The sequence below is a fragment of the Lampris incognitus genome, chromosome 19, assembly GCF_029633865.1.
Source record: "Lampris incognitus isolate fLamInc1 chromosome 19, fLamInc1.hap2, whole genome shotgun sequence".
NCBI classification, from domain to species: domain Eukaryota; kingdom Metazoa; phylum Chordata; class Actinopteri; order Lampriformes; family Lampridae; genus Lampris; species Lampris incognitus.
In genome coordinates this window covers 36,101,519-36,107,147 of record NC_079229.1, presented here as the reverse complement: position 1 = coordinate 36,107,147, position 5,629 = coordinate 36,101,519, and the positions used below count along the sequence as shown (strand labels likewise).

The window sequence follows — 5,629 nt, the reverse complement described above, 5'->3', positions numbered from 1 at the left end:
TGTGGAGTATGCTTTAAAGAAACTGCCCCTACGAGAACCACTGCTCAAGCACGCCAAGTTTGTTGGATGTCCAGCAGAGGTTAGAATGTGGCGTGGACGATGCCCTTTACTTTGTTGAGAGGTTAGGTTTACATTTTTTTCAGCAATTTCTCCTTGTTATCTGAGATAAAATACCCCAAATTTTATACTAAGACACAGGGCCATGCACAGACATCTTGGGGGGCAGGTGCTCAAGTGAAAAAAAGGGCACTGATAACCAGAGGTGGACACCCCAGCTTCAGAAACTAAAAGTCCTACCATTTATTTGTTCTAGCCATTCACTAAATAAAGTGATTTCATTCTACCTGGCTGAAGTGTTGTGCTAATTAAATTCAGCTGGTGTAGTGCATGGGTGGAACAAATACGTGACAGGACTTTTACTTTCTCAAGCCGGGTTGTCCACCTCTGCTGATAACGATACATGAATTCACATTACACATCTGTTGGGTCGTCTCACTGATCAGCAGGCAGCGCAGTGACGATACTGCTGCAGCATGAACACGCACACAGTGAGCAGAGGAACCAACCAGAGCAACTTTGATCAATTTTACAATCAATAGAGAATCAATCAAACCAACAAACTGTCTGATCAGAACAAATCCTGCAGTTTTTTAAGAATAAATCAAACTGAATTACTAAATCCACACTTTTGCACTCACAAAATAAAAGTTCATCGGGTTGACCTTTGAGTCCTTTTCAGTCAGGAGGAGAGGGAAGAGGAGACGAGAGAGGAGGACAGGAGGAGAGGAGAGGAAACAAGATGAGAGGATAGAGGAGGACAAGAGGGGGAGGAGGAAATGAGAGATAAGGAGTAAGGAATAGAGAGCAAAGGAGAGGATGAGAGGAGAGGAGAGAAATGCAAATGTGATTGCAGACTATTAACCACGTAATGCATATTTATTTGTTTCAGTTGCCTGACAAAGGAACTAAGTAGCCTACCGGAGTTCACTTGTTTTCATTGATAACGCTATTTTATGCCAGACTAGCTTGCTTGTTGTTAAGCTTAATGGTGGGCTGTTGCCTAAGTTAGGCTGGTTGTATTGAGATGTTTTAATAGTGGTTTAATTTCACAAAGGTGACAACAATGCCGAGGCTTAGGGCAAACACTATCATTACCTGACTCACCAATGAAGGCAGGTCAGGGAGACGTGGAACATGCTGCTCCACAGGGCGGTCGATTTGCATGCGTTAACTGTGGTGGCTGTGAGGAGGTCGAAGAGGGAGGGGCAGGGGCTTGTGCAGGCTCACAGAATTAGAACTCAAATGCATTTGTCATTACAACACACTTTTAAATGAGAATTGATGCCATGGGCCAAATGTAAACAGTAAAATATGAAATTAGAACAAAATAGAAAAAAATGTCTCGCAAAAAGGGCACTTTTCTAGTCAGAGGCAAAAAAGGGCAGGTGCTTGAGCACCACTTGGTATCTATCTGCGCGTGCCTGCTAGGACACTTTAACACTGGAAAAGCGAGCAACTCAGTTTTATCTCTAAGCGCAAGAGCCATCCCTAAGCGGCTTCTTTTTAGCAAGCTTAATTACTCCTTTGGGTTGATGACCACATCTAAAAAACATAACTTTGTAACTGTGCTTTCTTTAATTAGATTTGCTCACCTGCTCTCCTACCATGGACACAGCAGTATGACCTGCTGAGCAATGAGTTTCTGGAATACCAGATTATGTCGATGCCACCCCTGCAGTACCCAGAGGAAATTGAGATGGGTGGGCGTCCAATGCCTACCAACATGGGGACACGGGGATCGCTGGTTCGAATTCCTGTGTTACCTCCAGCTTGGTCGGGCATCCCTACACCCTTCAGACACAATTGGCTACGTCTGCAGGTGGGAAGCCGGATGTGGGTATGTGTCCTGGTTGCTGCACTAGCGCCTCCTCTGGTTGGTCAGGGCGCCTGTTTGGGGGGGGGGGGGATAGTGTGATCCTCCCACACGCTACGTCCCCCTGGTGAAACTCCTCACTGTCAGGTGAAAAGAAGCGGCTGGCGACTCCACATGTATCGGAGGAGGCATGTGGTAGTCTGCAGCCCTCCCCAGGTCAGCAGAGGGGGTGGAGCAACGACCGGCACGGCTCGGAAGAGTGGGGTAATAGGCCAGGTACAATTGGGGAGAACAAGGGGGAAAAATTCAAACCAAAAACATGACAATATACAATAAGAAACAGTCATACTCCGACAAAGGAAAAGTGCAAAAACAAACAGGGCATGTAGGCAGAGTCACAAGAGATGTGTGGAAGTCGGGGAATGAAGTATGGTGGTTAAATTGAATAGGCAGGGCTTAAACAAATTGACTATGGGACAGCAGGCAGTTAAATCTTTTATTTATGTGGTTCAGAAAGGGATTCCATGTTTTAAAAAAAAGGTCTTTATGGAGCCTCTCGAGTACTTTATTTTATTAATTTTAAGAAAACAGAGTACGTCTCTTATCCAGTGTGCAAAGGTGCATGGGTGTGCATCTTTCCATCTAAGTAATATTAGGCGCCTGGCAAGCAAGGTTACAAAGGTGACACTGTTGGCCTCTGCCTGATAGTATGCGTGTGTTTGGAGGAGCCCCCCCAAAGATAGCTATGAATGAGCATGGAACAATGGGTTATTTCAGGCAATCTGAAAGATGTAAAGATAAGAGACCAAAATTCTTCCAAGTTTGCCACATGACCAAAACATGGGCGTGAGTAGCCAGAATAAAATTGCAATGACTGCAGGCAGGGCTCAGATCAGGGAAGTATTTTGACATCTTTTGTTTTGTCCAGTGGGTTCGATGTTTGATTTTGCACTGCATTAGACCATACCTGTCACAAATTGAAGGGGTATGAACTCTTTTTAAGAGGGACAGCCACAGTTCCTCTGTTATATCCTTGCACAGATCTAATTCCCAGTCTCTTTGTAGAGAAAGGAGAGTACTGTGTTGATTATTGTACCTCTAAAAGTTGGTGGGTACTGTAATAGAGCATGACATGGATTGGGTGGAGGTAGAGAAGAGAACTGAGGCAGCGTTTTACATGCAAAATCTCAGGCTTGTAAATAACGAAAGAAATTACTTTTAGGCAGATTGAATTTAGATCAAATTTCAAATGAGGAAAAGACACCATCTGAGTTGAGATCAGTAAAGTATTAGTACCAGAATTTAGCCAATCTACGAAAGTTTTATGTAGTAGGGAAGGCTTGAAAACATAGTTTGAGTGGATAGGGTATTTTAGAAAGAAGGAAAACAGTATGTGTCCAGATCCTCATGGTTGATTTCACTATTGTAGTATATTTATTAAAACCTGAAGTAAAATCTGAAGGATAGCGATGGAAATGTGCTGACAAGCGAGGAGAGTGTGCTGAGAAGGTGGAAGGAGTACTTTGAGGGGCTGATGAATGAAGAAAATGAGAGAGAGAGAAGGTTGGATGATGTGGGGGATATTGAATCAGGACATGCCGTGCATTAGCCAGGATGAAGTGGGGGCAGCTATGAAGAAGATGAGTAGTGGGAAGATGGTTTGTCCAGATAACATACCTGACACTGACGTTACTTCATTAGAATGTGATAAGAGTGCTTTTATTTTGAAGTTTATTTGCTCCCTCTAGCCTTCCTCACGTGACTTAAATTCAGGAAATAGTTTCCTGCCTGATAGTCATGGTAACAGTACAGTCCAGCTTTCCATGCGGAGTTTCATATGTTTGCCCAGCTCCTGTGTTTATTGCTTCTATCTACGTTTGTGCCTTGGAGAGCATTGTCTTTTTACAAAAAAAGGTTGAATTCTCAAAGTTCTTCAGTAAAGTTCTTCAACTTGGACCTGGACTCTGTATTTCTTTGGGATTCTTCATGTTGGCTATCTGTCGGCCTGTTTATACATGGACACAAACACGTAGGACAGAATAGACACACTTAGATCTGTGGAAGATGCTATGTCATTGGCTCTGCATCCTGTGTTAAAACACCTTGAAGAAAAAACATCTATGTCAGAATGTTGTTTATTGAATATAGGTCTGTGTTGAATACAGTTGTATCATCTAAATTGGTGTTAAACCTTAGGGACGTTGGTCTTAGTAATGCCATTTGTAAGTGCAGATGGATGCAGCTCAACATACTGGCTCTTGTAAGAGGACGCATTGAGTACTGCAACTCCTTACTGGCAGGTCTCCCTGCAAGCACTTTCAAACCTCTGCAAATGACCCAGAACGCGGCAGCGCGTCTGGTCTTCAACCAACCCAAAACTGCACATGTCCCTCCGCTGTTCATATCCCTCCACTGGCTCCCGGTTGCTGCCCGCATCAAATTCAAAACCTTGGTGCTTGCTTACAAAAAAGCAACTAAAATGGTTCCGGCCTACCTGAACTCCCTCATTCAGGTTTACACTCAGTCCCACTCACGACGATCTGCCAATGAAAGGCGCCTGGCACTTCCGCCCTAAGTCACTAGCCAGACTCTTCTCTTCCGTAGTTCCCCGGTGGTGGAACGAGTTACCAAACTCCATTCAATCCGCTGAGTCCCACTCCATCTTTAAGATGAAGCTAGGGGCATCCAGGTGGTGTGGCGGTCTATTCCGTTGCCCAACACCACTGGGATTGCCGGGCTGAATACCCGTGTTACCTCCGGCTTGGTGGGGCGTCCCTACAGACACAATTGGCTGTGTCTGTGGGTGGGAAGCTGGATGTGGGTGCATGTCCTGGTTGCTGCATTAGCGACTCCTCTGGTCAGGTGGGGCGCCTGTTTGGGGGGAATAGTGCGATCCTCCCATGCAATATGTCCCCCCTGGTGAAAAGACGCGGCTGGCGACTCCACATGTATCGGAGGAGGCATGCGGTAGTCTGCAGCCTTCCTCGGATTGGAGCAGCAACCGGGACAGCTCGGAAGAGTGGGGTGATTGGCCGAGTACAATTGGGGAGAAAAGGAAGGGGGGGGTACGAAGCTAAAGACCCAGCTCTTTCACGAACACCTCCACACCCGATGGTATTAATGAAATACTAAAAAAAAAAAAAAAAGAAGAAGAAAAAAAAGAATTGCTTCTATGCACCCTATGCATTGCCTTTGTTTACTGCCTGTTGACACCTATGTCCTATTGGACTTGAACCTGTTTTTTTTTTGGCATTTCCTTGCATCGTTATCTCCTGAATAGATTTTTGCTTGTGTTACATTAAATCTTAGATGTACGTCACGTTGGATAAAAGCCTCTGCTAAGTGAAATTGTAACATTGTAAGTAGTTATATGGTTATATATCGTATATGTATTGCGTCAACAATACATATACTAAAATTGGAACGATATGGAGAAGATTAGCGTGGCCCTTCCGCAGGAATGATATGCAAATTTGTGAAGCGTCCCTCATTTTGGGCGGCATGGTGGCCCAGTGGTTAGCGCTGTCGCTTCACAGCAAGAAGGTCCTGGGTTCGAACCTCGGAGTTGTCCAATCTTGAGGGTCATCCCACATCGTCCTCTGTGTGGAGTTTTCACTTTCTCCCTGTAACTGTGGTGGGTTTTCTCTGGGTGCTCCGGTTTCCCCCACCGTCAAAAAGACATGCATGTTAGGGTTAAAGGTTTCAGTTGTATTACTATCAATAAAGCCTTTTTTTTTTAATTCCAGTGCTGTTCTG

The 5,629-nt window shown here is 44.8% G+C and overlaps 1 non-coding gene across 1 annotated transcript; it reads left to right on the top strand.

Moving 5' to 3' along the window:
* Window positions 1-5,262: 5,262 nt before the first annotated feature.
* On the top strand, window positions 5,263-5,368 carry LOC130130246 (U6 spliceosomal RNA). Its single transcript, XR_008812139.1, has one exon. It is a non-coding gene; the product is annotated as a U6 spliceosomal RNA (small nuclear RNA).
* Window positions 5,369-5,629: the final 261 nt, after the last annotated feature.